This window comes from Cetorhinus maximus, chromosome 2 (assembly GCF_964194155.1).
Source record: "Cetorhinus maximus chromosome 2, sCetMax3.hap1.1, whole genome shotgun sequence".
In the NCBI taxonomy this organism is placed as follows: Eukaryota; Metazoa; Chordata; class Chondrichthyes; order Lamniformes; family Cetorhinidae; genus Cetorhinus; species Cetorhinus maximus.
The window spans coordinates 173,610,437-173,627,562 of record NC_135880.1 but is presented as its reverse complement, the minus strand read 5'-3'; positions in this window follow the sequence as shown (position 1 = coordinate 173,627,562).

The window sequence follows — 17,126 nt, the reverse complement described above, 5'->3', positions numbered from 1 at the left end:
AAACCTTTTTGTTGGCTCATCAAATGTTTTGGCTTTTTCTACTGCATCAGCCTTCAGGACACGGCCCTTTTATGATAAGCAATCAGTGATGCTGCCTTGTTGCATTTAGCGTGAGATGTTCCAGAAATAATCCAAACCTGACCTTTTGCCAGAATTTTTAATTTCTATTAGCACATGAATGAAATAATTTTTTTTCGATTATATATAATTCACAACAGGACCCAGAGGAGCATAACTCTAAGCTCTATGTAGCTCTGTTCATGAATATCCACAAACAAGATGTTTTGCAAAAAGTATAGTTCAGAATCATGAAATTATTGATTGTTTCTGGAAAAAATATGGGTTTGAAAAATACAACATTTAAATCTGAATAATAGAGGCAGCTACATATTCAGAGTTTTCTACTTGAGCTGAAAATAACTAGATCTTTGAGAAGGAAAAGGCCTGTCAGTATTAAGTGAGAACATGTACAAATCCTAAGAATCCTACCTGTGATCCTCACAATTTGATGCAATGCACATAGTATCACATAGTGGGAGTCCATTTGGCAGATGGCAATCTAAGCTTGTGTTCCACATTATGCCACCATTGTATTTATTTCTATGCTGCTTTCAATCATTCCAAACTTGCTTCTATACACTGAGACCAAACACTTGATAAGATGTTGGAAAACACATATTGGAACAATACTGAAAACTAAATTCTAATTTTCACACAAGCAATTCTTGTATTCCATTTCAATTTGCATATCCGTAATCTCCAGCTCTGCACTCAGAATTTTGAACATCTATCTTTACAAAGTTACAGCACTCCTGCATGGGGGAATTAATATAGTCCAGCCACGCAAATCAAATTGGAACTGAAAGAATACATTTTGTAATGTCTAAATCCGTAAACATTATTTAGTGCTCAAGTTCATATTGAAATTTGTGCTTGAAATAGTTCTGGCTTCAGGGTGGTATCATGCAGGCATTATCAGTGATCAGTGACATATGTGCAAGAACTGTGTCTGTAAATGTTCTGTCAGGCGGACATAAAAGATCCCACAGCACTATTTTGACAAACAGGGGGGTTTTGCAAAATGCCTTGGCCAATATTTATCCCTAAATCAACACAAAGAAACAAATGGTCTATGATGTGTATTCACTGGTTTGTTGTCCAGTTTATATATTTGATTTACCTCAGAACAATGCAGTGATAACATTAGTTTAAGTCTACAACAGATTTATTTACAAAGCTTCAAAATATCTCAGCAATCTCAGGATTTCCACACACATGTTCACAGCTCAGGCATCCCACATCTTTCTGGAAGCTCCTATTTGCTTTAGCTCTCAAAGTCTACACCCAGACTCAATCAATCAAGCACAGTGAACATAGATCAGTTAATGGACTAACATAATCCAGCACAGATCAGTTAAACCATTGAACACTACAATCTGGACTTGAATTTCATTGCTGTTTGTGGAATCTTACTGTGCAGTAATTGTCTGCCATGTTTCCTAAATTACAACATTCGCTATATTTCTAAAGTATTTTATTGGGTGTAAAGTTCTTTGGTGCTGAGGTCATGAAAGGCGCAATATAAATGCAAGACTTTTTTTTCTGTCTTTTATGATGGAGTTATCAGGTCAAAAATCCTACAAACAAATACCTTGTGCTCCATAAAATGGAAACCATGAAACACTACTATGACAAAAAATTGCAAAACAGGTTTAAAACTTACAATAGTGACTTTGACGGCATCTTGCAGAAATTTTGAATCTCTTCTTTGGTAATTTATTTGATATTCAGTGCTCATAAATATGGTTTTAATTCTTAAATTTGCATAGGATGCCTTTAAAAGACTTTCTTCTGAAAAAAATGGCTGATCAGTCACTTTGAATATTTCCTTTTCAATCATGATTAAGATAAGACTAAGGTGAACTGAAAGGCTGGAAAATCATTTCAGTGCTCAACACAAAATTCAATCAATAGTTCAGAGCTTCCAACATTTTCTTTCAATTAACAGGAACCCTGTTTCTTTTTTTTTGCAATCCGATCAGCAATGTTGTGAATTTTCTTCCTGAGAGAGTGGGGCCATATTACACATCCAATAGGGAATTTAGGAGAAACTTCAAGATAGTCATTAGAAAGCGGGGGAATCCACTACACAAAATAGGTAACGGAGGCAAATACCGCAGATGCATTTCATAGGGAGATCAGTACGTGAGGGAGAAAGGAAGATAAGGATATGGTGATAGGCTGAGATGCAGAGGGAGCATTAACTCCTGCATAGCCCTGTCGGGCCAAGTCTCTTTCTGTGCTGTTAATAATGTATAATGTAAAAAGGTACATTCGCACCAAAGCTGTAGTCTTGGGGTGACACGATTTCATCTGAATTTGCAAACAGAACTGGAAAGTAAGTAGTGGGACTCTGTGTGGCACTTTATGGGGGAGCTTTCCCCTCCCCTCCCCACCCCCACTCTTATCCTTGCTTCCTGGTCACTTCAGGTCCTAATATTTTATATCCACTCCACCAATGTAGCATCAGTTCAAAAGTGACATTTATTTTTTATTGATTCACAGGACTTGGGTGTCCCTGGCAAGGCCAGCACTTATTCCCCATTCCTAATTGCCCTTCAGAAGGTGGAGCTGAGTTGCCTTCTTGAACTGCTTCAGTCCATGTATTGAAGGTACGCCCACAGTGCTGTTAGAGAGAGAGTTCAAAGATTTTGACCCAGCGACAATGAAGGAATGGTAACATAATTTCAAGTCAGGATGCTGAATGACTTGGACAGGGAAGTTCAGGTATCCCATGCGCCACAGAATTCCCAGCCTCTGACCTGTTCTTGTAGCCCTAGTATTTAAGTGGTTGGCCCAATTAAGCTTCTGGTCAAGGTGACACCCCCATAATGTTGTTGGTGGGGGTTTTAGTGATAGTAAAGCCATTGAATTTCAAGGGAGATGGTTAGACTATCTCTTGTTGGAGATGGTCATTGCCTGGAATCTGTGAGGCATGAACGTTACTTGCCACTTCTCAATCCAAGCCTAAATATAATCCAGATCTTTCTGCATGCGAGTATGGACTGCTTCGTTATCTGAGGAATTGAAAATGGAAGTGAACACTGCAATCGTCAGTGACCATCCCTTTTTCTGACCTTATAATGGAGGGAAGGCCATCAATGAAGCAGTTGAAGATGGTTGGGACTAGGACACTACCCTGAGAAACACCAGCATTGATGTCATGGGTTTGAGATGATTGACCTCCAACAACGACAACCTTTGTGTTAGGTATGACTCAAGCCAGTGGAGTGTTTTCCCCGTAATTCCCATTGCTTGGCAAGAGCAAATTTGACAAGATAAATTTTCTTCTTCATCATGTGAACTATAATTTAGTGTATCAGGTTGTCTGCCCAGTGAAGAACATGGCTAATTTCCATTCCATTTTGGAGTCAAAATTGGGTGAGTTACACAAAGGGAAAGTACTCCATCATGATTAAGACAAACCTAGAATGAGAGGATTGTAAGATGAAGATACAAGCTTCCTAATAATGTCTAATTTGCTGATGCTGAAAGGTGTACCCCATCTCATCTCCTGCCTCAGCCTATCTGCTGCTGAAGCCACCATTCATTCCTTTGTCACCTCCAGACTTAACTATTCTAATGCTTCCTTGGCTGGCCTACACTGATTCCTAGTCCAGCAATAATTCAATCTAAAAATTCTCATCCTTGTGTTCAAATCTTTCCATGACTTTGACTGCTTCTCCGCCCCTCCCCTCCCCGTCCTCCCCCTATCTCTGGAGGCTTCTCCAGCCCTACAACTCTAAAAGACTTCTATGCTCCTCCAATTTTTACCTTTACATCACCAATTTCCTTCCTTCTACCCTTGGCACCCATGTGTTCAGTTGCCTTGCCCCTAAGCTCAGGAATTCCCTCCCATTAACATCTCCCTCCCTCTCCTCCAACCTTTAGCTTGCTCCTTAAAACCAACTTTTTTGGCCATGCTTAAGGTCATCTCTCCTAATATCTCGTTATGGCGTCAAATTCTATCTCCCGTGAAACTCCTTGGGATGTTTTGCTGCGTTAGGGTCACTGTATCAATGCAAGTTGTTGTTTGTTTGCCCTCATGTGGCAGTACAACACCCTAACTACTGAAATCCTCTGCATTTTGAGAGCCTGCTCCAGGTGACTGACATCATGGCTGGGATTTTCCGGCCCCGTTGTGGGTGGGACCCACCGCGGGCGAGGCGGCGCCCCGGTCAGAAGTCCATTGATTTGCGGCGGTACCGGAAGATCACGGCGGTGGGCGAGTGCAGAAAATCCTGCCCCCATGATTCAAAGTTTAGCAAGGAAGGAACAGAAAATTTTGACTGGCTGGGGGCAGAAGCTGTTGAGCTGGTTGATGAAAAAAGAGGCGGGTATGACAGGATTTGTCATTGGAAGGTTAAATGGCACTGACAAGGACATTGCCCTTGAGATAATGAGGATCTAATAGCCTCAGCCAAGGTAGAAGTAGCTGTCTTGTAAATCTATCTTCAAAGAATAAATAGACCTAATACTATTTATCCAAAGCAAGGCCATTGGGGTCATTTTTGTTATTTCTGCCTGTAGCTAAAGTAGAAACTAGGCTTGGAAGGCCTCCCTGTAACATCTGCTTGATTTTAAATATGAAAACAATTCCACTGGGATTCAGGGACTGCAGGCTTAACTCACAAGCACTGAAAGCTTCTCCTTTTATCTCATGATATTAATATCTTTACTGCACAGCATATTTGCTTAGGTCACATTTCAATACAGCTAATTAAATGATTTAGATATGATGAATTCAGACGCCGGAGACCATTTAATTAAATGGCTCCAAAAGCAAAGGCTTTCCTAGGCAATGTTGTCTTTGCACATGGAATAATCTTTCACATGTCCATCTACATCTGTCTCGTAGATATTAGATTTTGAGAAAGTAATTACATCAGAATACCTGAACTTGCTCACTGCCTTGTATAGGGAAGTACAGGATAGGGAACCTCTTCTTAAGGCATTTTTCTGTTGTGATTCTTTCTTCATTTAAAATGAAATCCTGCTTCCACATGGTTCCCAAATGACTCAAAGAGTGTTTCTGAATGAGCGACTGAACCAAAGGGACCATGAAGGTGCTGTTTGGCCTCAAATTAATTTTAGCAATTTATGGCAATTAAAATTACCTCAGGACCCGGGTTAAAAAAGGAAATTGACCAGGTTTTCAGCTCATGGTTGACCTTACTGATGGTCTGTGTCTGCGGACATAATGGGCTGTATTTTTAATGATGAGAGGCAGTGGGCCTGAAACGGGAGGGAAATCCAGTCAGGTGGGCTCCATGACAAGTTTCCGCTTCGACAGGACTTTACAGGAGTTGAGATGGCAACAGAAATGGTTACCTGACCAGTCATACTGGGTAATCAGTTAAACCCCTCGAGAGCTTAATTAAGAGCACACTCCTGACCCCGACAGCATTTTCCGGTGGTGACCTCCCAGCGGTATGTCGGGTTGACTTCAGAGCCAGAGTCTCCATTCAATTGGCAAGACACTGCTCTAAGCATTGGCTGCAACCACAGCAGTATCCATTATTATGGGGCTTTCCTCTTCATTTCTGATGGCCCAAACCCTTTTGGTCCTCTTATCTACCTCTTTTGTGGCAAGTGACCAGAAATGGAAGTGCCCTCACACACCTTACATCCTTCAGCAGTACTAACCTCTGATGGTGAGGCAGCTGATCTTTGACTTGCAGGCAGTCTCCCGCTAACCTTCCAGACTTGAGAGACCATCGCCCTCCTCAATTGGACTGGGTCCCTGGAGGCAGCTACTTATTTGGTTGTCTGCTCCAAAATCACCCCTTGGGTCCTGTCACTGACACTGATGTGTTCCCCATCTGCCCTTCATCCCAACAGCGGGAGTGGGACCTGGGAATGAAAGTCCTGCCCCATGCAACAACAGGATTGGAGATAACCCATGACCAAACACTTTGTGGTGAGCTTCAAAAACAAACCTGACAGAAGGTTGGTAACTCAAAATTAGACCGAGGAGATCTAGAAAACAGCAGTTAGACCACAGCTAGAGAACTGTGTACAGTTCTGGTTACCGCATTAGAGGAAGGATGCAATCATATTAGAGAGGGCACGAAAGGGGTTTACGAGGGGGTTGCCAGGAATGGAAAATTTTAACTAAAAGCAAAAGATTGGATATGTAGGGGTTGTTTTGTTTGGAACAGAGGAGGTTGTGGGGAGGTTTAATTGAGGTATATAAAATGATGAGGGGCCAAGATAGAATGAATAGGAAGGACCTGTTTCCAGTAGCAGAGAGGTCAATAACTAAGGACCATAGATTTAAAGTGATAGTTAGAAGGATTATGGGGAAGTTGAGAGGTTTTTTTTGTCACTCAGAGGGAGTCTGAAATTCATTGCCTGAAAGATTGATGAAGGGAGAAACCGCATTTAAAAATACTTGGATATGCGCTTGAGGTGCCATAACCTACAGGGCTATGGACTAAAAGTGGAAAGTGAGGTTAGTCCAGAAGCTCTTTCATTGCTGGCATGGACACAATGGGCCAAATGGCCTCCTTCTGCACCGTAAATGTTTCTAAGGCAGGTCTGTGACATGTAAAAATAATGAGTTGTGTTGAAGCATGGTGGAACCACCATACTTGTAACTTAAGCTGCAAGTATACCCCAACGTTTCATTGCAAGAACAGAAAATTAAACATTGGATGTGACAGTGCCAGAGCTAGAATTTCGTCAGGGGTTCTTTGAGAGTTGGAAGGGGGAGATTTATTTTTGGAGGGCTACCCTTCCAGAAAATCAATGATCTTTTATTGTTAGATTTTCCAATTATTTTCAGGAGCTGAGAGTAACACCATTTTCTGATTAGAGGGCTACTTAACATTTACAATTAAAAAGTGTCAAAGTGAGAAATTGAATGTGTGTGGCTAAATTCAGAACCCAACTTTACAGCTGTTAGCCTGGAAGAGAATAAATCAGCACTTGTGAATTTATACATTTGTTATCCCTTCCATTCCTATCTCTATTACACTGAGGTAGCTTTCCTTATCACTGTCCATAATATAGAATGAAACCCTTCCCTCTTCGTAGTCTTACTTGCTTCAGTTGCATACAGCTTTATCACTCTCCTCCTTTCATGTATTATCACCAAGGTCACTGGTTCCTTTGCGAAATACAGTCCCCAAAAACAGGTGAAAATTCCCTCATCTCATATCATGAGAATGGAGTCTGCCGAATTTATGTATCAGCAATCCAATGAGCCAAATAATAAGAGGATGGAACTGTAGAATTTGTTCCCTGGAATCAATAAAAAGATCAGAATCCCAGGGCTGGGCTTAGGCAGGCACCGTAAGGCAGTAGCCTTGCTTCTTAACTGCCTCTCTGCAGGCCGTTACAAGATTATTGTCCTCCCACCTTTCCTCCAGTTATACATGTAAAGATGTTAAAATATTCCACAAACTAAAATTCTGCTAAATGCCTAGGAACATATGGCAAGGTTTTCCTCTCTGCAGAAAAGCGCTAAGGCAGCACCAAAAAACACTGCAACCTTAAGTGGGTTTTTTTGTTTTGATCTTGCAGTTATTTAGGTCCATAGGAACTGGAAGGGTCCATTTAGACCCTTGAGTCTGTTCCACCATTCAAGGAGGCCATAGCTGATCAGCGACCTAACTCTATAAATCTACCTTTCCCTCACACCCTTTAATACTTTTGGATAACAAAAATCTATCAATCTCAGTTTTAAAATTAACAAATGTTCTGGCATCAATTACCGTTTGAGGTAGAGTTTCAAATTTCTACACCCTCTGTGTCCAGAAATGTTTCCTAATTTCACTCCTGAGCATGGTTTTTATCTTGTTCTCTGGCCTCTTAGGCCAATAAGGGCCTAAGGATGAGCACACCTTGTAAGTTGCTGCTGCATAGAGTTGCTAATAGTCTCTGTGTTGATAGTGTAAAATGGAATATCTTTAGGTTTGGCCCATCGCAAAGTTGGATTTCAGAGCATCAATTGCCCACATAAGGGTCTCAATTGGCAGCGGGATGGGAAGGTCATCCACAGGTCATCCTGCCACAGACTAAATTGGGGTGAAGGCAGGAAGGCAGCAGAGTCCCCACCTCCCACCCACCTGTCTGATTAAATGTCCCCCGCTATCAAAATCACCATGGGGGAGGCCATTAAATTGCACCCCCGAGCTTCCACAAACTTTTATTGTTCAAAGCGATGTTGGTTGAGTGATAAATATTGGCCAGGACACCAGGGATAATTCAATTGCTGTTCTTCAAAACAGTGGTTGTGGGATCTTTGACATTCATCCAATAAGTCAGACACAATGCAGGTAGGAATATCTCACCTGGAAAGGTGCACCTCCAACAGTGCAGTGTTCCTTTAGTCCTGCACTGGAGTATCAGCCTAGATTTTTAGGGTCAAGCATGAGGAATAGGATTCTGAACCCACTACCTTCTCCCTCAGAAGCAGGAGCACTACCAATTGAGCCATGGCTGACACTCAATGTGAGGTGTGAATAAAAATGTACAATTATACTATGCTATTTCTGATGGCATGCGAGAGGTTAGCTGCCATGGTGGAAGGAGGAGATAGATGATAAATTAAAATCTTTCTTGTATTTTTTTTACATATTGCCTTTGATGCTTAGTTACATTATTATAAGGAAGCAGATTGGTCTAGGACAGTGAATTGACTGCTGATTAGTTGTAATGGGACACCTGTCCTCCCATCTCTCAGTCTCCTTGTGTGGCAGGTGAGACTTTGCATTGCCTCTTACTTTATAATGACTTGTTTGGTTGGGCATACCTACTTGGCTGAGAGCCCAGACTTCCATTAGTTTGTTAAAATTGGTGCTCAGAAGGGAAAACATTGCTTGATTGAAAGATTTACAACCTGTCTTTTCTGTGATCTCTTTTGTTACTGTCAATGTTTATTTGCACAAGATAAAGAGGTGTCAAGTGCTTATAGTTTCTGTTATTGATACTTTAAAGGTCTGATTGATTGACACTTTTATCGCAATAAAAGCGGAAAATGGTGGAAAAACTCAGCAGGTCTGGCAGCATCTGTGAAGAGAGAGAGAGAGAATTAATGCTTCGATTCCGTATGACTCTTCATTGGAGCTTTTTTAGTGTTGCAGTAACAGCGGCTTTTTTAAAGAAAACAATGAATGGCTGCTTTTTAAGCATTTCCACACATGCCATTGTTACTATGGGCAGAAATGTCCATGCCCATTGGCAGAGGGTGTGTTCGGCAGCACGAGCAGACAATATGGTGAGAAGGCAAAAACTCGGTTTCACAATGTCATGAAACCAGTTTGCAATTGTCCTCTCTGCCCGTCAATGGCAGGCCGCATTTTCCACCATTGGACATTGGGAACCTCATTGTAATACATTTGCTTATCATTATAAGCCCAATTCGCCAGAATCAGTCCCCCATGTCAAATTTACCACCCACATCAGTGGGAAAACATGCTGGTGCACAATACGCCTTTACAAGTATGACATGCAGAAGTCAGGACTTACCGTCAGGGTCTTGCTCACATCCGAACATCCGAGGAGCAGAAGATGCTGGAGCCTGACAGCAATGGGACTTTGGAGGAACGTCCATTGTATGCTGGGTGGATTCTGATGGATATGGCTCCGCCGCAAAGCAGCTCACAGAAGGTGGAAAGCCACAGTTGAGGGACTGCTCAGTGTCTTTGCCATGGTCTGCAACAGATGATCATCGAAGGAGTGGAGAGGAAGGCCCAGCTGTGTTTAGGAGAAGAAGATGTATCGGGGGTAGGAGAGGAAGGCCTAAGTTCAACTGGGAGAGGAAGGTGTGTTGGTGGGGGGTGGGGTGATGGTGGGAGTGAGGGAATGAAAGCGTTGGGGGGTGTGGTTGGGAGGGGGGATACAAAAGTGTCAGGGAGGGAGGTTGGGAGGGGGAAGGGAGTACGGGGGAGGAGGGGGTAATTGGGGAGGGGGTAATGGGGGGAGAATGCAGCAGTTGGGGAGGTAGGTGTAAGGGGCAAGGAAGGTTTAAGGGACGGAGTTCAGAGGAGGGAAGGAGCCCAGAGAAGGGAAGGAGTCTGGGGGGAGGAAGAAGTCCGAAGAAGGGAATGAGTAAGCATGAAGGGAGAAGTCAATGTGGAGGAAGGAGTCGGGAAGGGGGAAGGGGTAAGGCTGAAGGAAGAAGTAAGGTTGGAGGAAGGAGTCCAGAGAGGGCTAAGGGGGAGGATGGAGGAAGATGTAGGGGTGGAGGAAGGAGCCAGGAAGATGGACAGACTAATTGGGAGGGAGGGAGTCTGGAGGGGGGAAGGAGTTCCAAAGGGAGAAGTAGTCTGGGGTATGGTGAGGAGGTGTCTAGGTGAACATGAAAGGGAGGCTTCTGTGGAATCGATGACTGCCTCCTTGGGAGTGAACTGAGGGTGGGTATGTTAGGAGGGAATGATGAGAATGACCAAGGGCAGAGTAAGGTGGAAGGGTGGGAGGGTGAGGGTGTGACGGTATCTGTAGAAGGGACAGCGAGAGTGGCTGGTGGGGACTTGGAGGCAGACGTGGGCCCTGGGCGTGGGAAGGGGGAGGTCGGAGAAGTTCATGTGGATGGGGGTGGGATTTTTGGGAAGGTAGGGAATGCGCATGTTCACCTGGACATCCCTGAAAGAAAAGGGTTTGACTGGTAGGTGACATCAGGAAGGTGGAAGGTGATGCTGGGGGTGTCGACAGTGATGAGGTAAAGGACATGGGTGATGGTGGGAGGGGAAAGGACAGGAGACCTGAAGAAAAACTGTGCCACTATCATGCTTGTTAAATCGATAGTTAAATGAGACTCATGATGGGCGAGAACAGGTGCTGCATGACGGTGGTCACTGGGTGGGCGGAGATGCAGGTCAGCTCAGACGGACAACTGAAAGTGAACCCCAGCAGGCAGCATTGAAAATGCTCAGGGCATTGAGATGAGTGTAACAGGGGAAGGATCCATGTGCGTGGGAGAGTGCTTGCATAATGCTCCAAAAGGCCCTGCCACACACCCACACTTCTCCCTCCAGAATCGCTTGTGGGCCGGCTGCATGCAGATGAACTGCTAGTGAGGGGGCTGGCGGGGAGGATGTAGGGGGCTAAATCACGAAGCCTGTAAATGGAGCTGAAACACACTGTTACACATTATTTAGTGAAAGTGAATGTATTTTCAGATTGTAAAGTGCCAAAATGTGTTCACCCGTACAGCCAACTGTGATCAGAATTTCTTAACTTTTCTAAGCCTTAGACTTCTAGGTGCTGCCATGACATTTGCAGCAGGGGTGGAGACAGCCTGTGCAATGGTTGACCCTGTTGCCTCTGATGACTGTGGCATGGGTCCTCTGGAAAGCCGAGGCCTTGGGGGCCCCAGCTTGCTTTGGCTGTCCTCCTGTGGGCCAGCTGCTCCCTCTGCAGCTGCGGTGACAGAGGACAAGGCTGAGGGGGAACTCAGGGGGAACGGACAGACTCTGAGGTTCCTGAGTGGATGGCTCAGGGGTGTCCAGCGGCTGCTCCTCCTCCCTTCAGGTGCCCGAGGGCCCTGGCCTGACACTGGAGGGGAAGGAGCACCTGTGGGGTTGTTGAAGTGCCCCGTTTCCCTCTTGTGTTGCCACTGCAGGAATTCACCCAGGGCTACAATGATGGAGCGCAGGTCTGCACACATCTCTGCATTCTGCTGGACCAGGGTCTCCATGGCATCCACCATCCTCACCATGGAAACCTCCATATGCACAAATGTGAGCACCACTTCATCAGAGATCAGGCTGACACACTCCCCTGACTCGTGTGCCACACTCTGTTAAGGGATTCCAACAACTCTGGGTGATGTTCCCTCACCTTCTGCTGACTCTCCAGAGGCTCTTCATCTGACTCGGACCTCACAGGTGCCTCTTCCCCAGCAGTCCTCCGAGTGCCGGGGAGCTTGGCTGAACCTGCTTCCTCCTGCTGTGAACATGTGTCTGTGTGGTGGCCACCAGATTGTGAACCTGAGCCTGCTCTAGATCTAGATCCCACCGAGGTGTGTGTTTCTGCGCTGATGCAGGGTGTGAGTGAGCGCTGTGACGGGTCTTCCATGCTGTTTATTTCCAGCTGTTCAATGGATCAGGTGCCCCCTTGGCTGGAGGTGAGGATGTGGATGGGGCTGAGGGACTGGCTGGCTGAGGGTCTCAGTCGCTTGGCAGTGCTCCCTGTGAACCAAAGTAGAGGTGATTAGTGCATTGTAGCAGAGTCAAAACCAGGAGATAGGGCACTCACAGCTGCGTTGAGAGAGTGATCATGTGGTGCAGGATCTTCACATGGACGTTCGACGCCGACCTCACCATCGCTACAGGCATGATCCACGTCCTTCCCAGTCAGTGCGATGGCACACTCCTCAGAGTGAGTGAGGGGCCTAATGTGGACCACTCCACCCCCAGTCGGGGACCTCTCCCTGCTGTTGTGAGCAGGCTTCTCCTGAATGAAATCAGATGTAGAGTGTGAGCAGAACACATGGCGTGGAATGTTTGTGTGGTGAACGGAGCCATGGACAGGATGAGGACACGAGCTCGAAAGGATATGAGCCTGGTGGAGATGTGAGGGTGTGTGTGAGAGTTAGCGGTGTTGTCCCTTGAGGTGTGAGATCCCTGTGGATGTGTGATGGGCTTGCGAGTGTGTGAGTTGAGAGCGATGAGAATAGTGACTTACCCTGGCAGAATGGATCAGATCATTCTTCCCCTCTCGGCACTGTATGGCTGTTCTCTTTTGCAGGGCATCTGCATTGACCACGGCTGCCACAGCCTCCCATGCTGGATTGGTGACCTTACCTGCTGGTCTTTGCCCAGAGTGGGGTTAGAGGACATTACGGTGTCCAAAAGGCGCTCGAGGGACACTTCATTAAACCGGAGGTTGCCTTTTGGGGCCATGTCTTCTATGCAGCAGTCCTGGTCTGGAAACACTGACAGGTCTGCGCGTGTCTGCACTTCAAATACAGCGCCTGACACGAGGAAGCGGCGAGGTGATGCCGGGCGGGCTCTCATTCGCCCGCCACGCCATCACCTCACCAATTCGTCACAGCAGACACCAAAACAGCGTGTTTCCCGTGAATTCATGATTAATGAGTTGGAATTGGGACCGACATGGTGTGAAAAGCCGCCATTGCGTCTGGCGAGCAAAAAGTCCTTTTTCCCGACCGCTACTAGACTTGGCGCAAATCTGGGATGATTCCGCGCTATAGGTTTCGCCGAGCCAGGCAATTTCCCAATTCGAGCTACCCGCCTCTAAGATGAAAATCTGTCATTCGTGGGTTTTGAAGAGCGTTTGAGGGAGAACATGAGAACATGTGCAGCAGAAAAAGAGTTAAGTTAAAGGGGAGACATCCTGTGAGGACTGTAGCATCATTCCAGTAAGGAAAGAATTTTCCACTAAAAGTCCTGCACATGCTCATACCAAATAACTGGGACCTCACTAGCGGCAATAAACCCTGTTTAGAAATATTGCTGATGGATAACTGTCAAGTCAGTTTAATATTTTCTAAGTTCTGAATTATTAATTTTTTGCTCTTTCTCCCAGTGTTTATTTATCTTTCGTAGGTAACCCAAAATTTGATCATTCTTTCTTTTGAAATATATTATTATTGTATTACTGTTTTTCTAAAAAAAATATATATTGCTCCCCAGAACATTAAAACAGTTTGAAAATGAACTTTCGGTGAGTTTTTCTAGCCTGTTGAGAAAATTCCTTGTTTTAAAATAATGATTCTTTTTGTGCTTTGTACTGTGATCAGCTTCCAAGAAATCACTTTGATGGTGCATAAAAGTTGTTTCTCTTCACACTCCCTTAGGTCTTCTACCTAATTAAGGTAGAGAAAGAGAAAGACACTGTCAAGAAAGGCAAGTAATGAATGTTGGAACACCACACAGAACGTTCCTTGGAATTGGCCAGATTGGGACTTGAAAATCAAAGCGTTTAATTCCCCCGTGACACTCGTGAGGCCACAAAATGATTGGGTCGCTGCAGCAGATTATATGGTGGGGGATGGGGGTTGGGGGGGTGAGGGGAGAGTCGTTCAAACTAGCACATCCTTAAACCTTCTAAAGCTGCCTGCAAAAAGTGACGCCTCGACATTGTCTAATTTAATTCCCTATAACCCCCCCAAATTGCCGCTGTCACCTATTGCCCATACATTGGAATGAAGCAGCAACACCACTTCAGCCATTTCTGGGAGTCCCGATGGAATTTAATGCCAAACAGGCAGTCCATTGCCTGCCGCCAGGGTTCCCATGCCTTTGGCGGTGGAGGTCCCACCTCTAATAGCTGCTGGCCAACCAGTGGGTCAGCAGCTCTTCAGTACCAGCCATGCCAGTGGGAGCAGTGGCCACTGCCATGACTGCAGCAGGCCCCGGGCCAGATGCATCTCTGGAGGCCTGGAAGAGAGCTGGGTGTGGGGCAAGCTCACGGGGGCCAATCAGACCTGGAGGGCTGCGGGGGGGGAGGGGGTTCCCTTACAGCTGTGGGGCATAGGGTGCCCAATCAGGAGAGACCCCTGCTGCCCACATTCACAGGCATGGCGCTACATGGCCACTTAAGGGCCTCAATTGGTCCCCTGACTTAATCGGGAAGAGTCAGGAACGTGACGGGCTCTCCACCCTGCACCTTCCCACCTAATTAAAGGAGCCCCCACTGCCTTAGGGCATTAAACTCTGCCAATATGTTCTTCACTCATGGATGGGTTAAGGGCTGGCTGCAGGAACCTTGATTTTAATGGTAAGTAGATTCGAAGATTTCTTCCCATCCTTTAAATTGCCAGTGGGGTCCATTTTCCATTTTGCCCTTTGACCACCCAACCAGAGGAGTGCACTGGTCATCTGTCCATTCTGATAGGGACAAGACCTCCCCACATCACCGCTGCGATTTTGAGTCCTCAGCCCCCTTTTTATCTTGATAAGTGAGCTGCAGGATGCCAAACAGGCCTTCCAAAGCTGTTCATGGTCTAAGGCCTCTGAACCAATGCAGAGCAGCTGCCAGATGAGTAAGTTGTGGAGGATGTGGGGGGAAGGAGGGCTGTGATCAGTGAACGTGGGGGTGAGGGTCCAAATGTGGCAGTGAGCCAAGTAATTTTTGTGTGTCCTAGAGGAGGCCTGTAAAAATAATTCAATGTTTACCTTTAGCGATCTTCTTCGGTTCCATCGTCTGTGGAGCTGGTTGGAGCTTGTACGGCACAAGTTCTAACCAGTTTGCGCCTAAAGTGGTGACCACGATCCTAATTAGTCATAAGATCCCAATTTCCATTCTGACAGAGGCCTAGGGCCAGGTTTTTTCTAAAGAGATGGGTAGCTCGAGTTGGAAATTTCCTGACTCATTGGACACACCTCATTAGAAGGCCGCCCCCAAATGTCACAATCTTCGCTCCAGGGGAACAGTGAAGGATAAAGTTAGGCCCCCTGATCCCAGAACCTCCCCCTAGGTCATGGAGGTAGCTAAGTGCTGAGGTTTTCTGGGCCTTGGTTTTCTGGGACACGTTCCCAGTTGTATTAAAGGCTGTTAGACCATCTATCCCTCACCCCTCACATCCCCTCATCCCCAACCACCCCATGTCACCTTCATGGCCCCCCAAACCAACTCATGCGCCCACCCCCCCCCCCACCCATTCATACCCTTCATGTCAAGTCACACCAATCCATGGCCCTTCCATGACTATTCACCCAGTACACACTGGGTGGAATTTTCACGTCAACCTGTGGGGGCGGGCCCGACACGCCGATGGGTAAAATGACGCGTGGTGACGTTGGGCGTGCATCCCGATGTCACCACACGCTATCGCTATAGTTCGTTGGGCGGGTGTGGGTTGATCTCCGATGCGCGTCTACCATTAATTAACGGGCCACTTAAGGCCCTTGAGCCAGTTAATTGACGCCGATTTTTCGGCGCCCGTGTGATCTTCAGGATGTCACACAGGTGCAACGGGCAGATGGGTAGGTCACATTTTTATGAATCTCAACCACAGGTGGGATAAGAGGGGTGAGTGGGGTCGCGTGTGTTATTTGGCAGACATTTAATGCTTAAACTTACTGCTACTTGCCTGTGTCAGCAGGAATACTTCACAGCTGCTTGGACAGGGGTAATGGGCTTCAGGTCAGGACTCTGGAGTAATCATCATTGTTGGGGCCTTGCTGGTTTCAGGAAGCCTTCCCTGAGCCTGGGAATGGGAGTTGTGCTCTCCACTGGAGGGACCTCCTCCTCTGAGGAAGGGAGGCCCAGAAGGGGGAGGAAGCCAGGAGTCCATATTCAGCCTCTAGGGGAGCCACCTTTGGGAGGAGAGGCGCAGGCACAAGGCAGAAGGGGCCGCAGAAAACACCACTATCCTGCTGCCAGGGTATATGGGCAGTGAAGCAGCTCCCTCAATATGTCTGAGGTGCAGTGCTGAAGGAGGCTCCGTCTCTCAAGGGAGACAGTGACCTCCATTTGTCAGGTGATAGGCCCTGAGATCTGCACCAACTGTATGGGTGGACACCCCATGCCAGTGGCATTGAAGGCCACGGCTGCCCTCAAATCATTTGCCTCCAGCTCTTTCCAGGGGTTGGTGGGTGATCTTTGTAGAGTCTCCCAATCAGCTGTCCACACTTGTGTCAAGCAGGTGACAGACCCTCTGTTCAGGTGTGCATTGACTTTCATCCACTACCACTGGGATGAGGCCAGCCAGATGGAGTGAACCAGAGGCTTTGCAGCGATTGCTGGGTTCCCCCTCATCCAGGGTGCAATCGACTGTACACATGTGGCCATCATGGTGCCAGCAGGTGAGCCGGGTTCCATCGTCAACAGGAAGGGCTTCCACTCCATGAACGTGCAGATAGTGTGTGATCACAGGATGCAGATTCTGCAAGTCTGTGCAAGGTACCCAGGCAGCTCCTATGACGTTTACATCCTGAGATACCCAGAGGTGCCGAGGCTCTTCAGTGCCCCAGCCCGACTGGATGGATGGCTGCTGGGTGACAAGGGCTATCCCCTCAAAAGGTGGCTCATGATGCCTCTCCGCCATCCAAGAACAGAGGCTGAGCAGCGGTACAATAGGAGCCACGGCACCACAAGGGCCGTGGTAGAGAAAAGCATCAGTCTTCTGAAGATGCACTTCCGATGCCTGG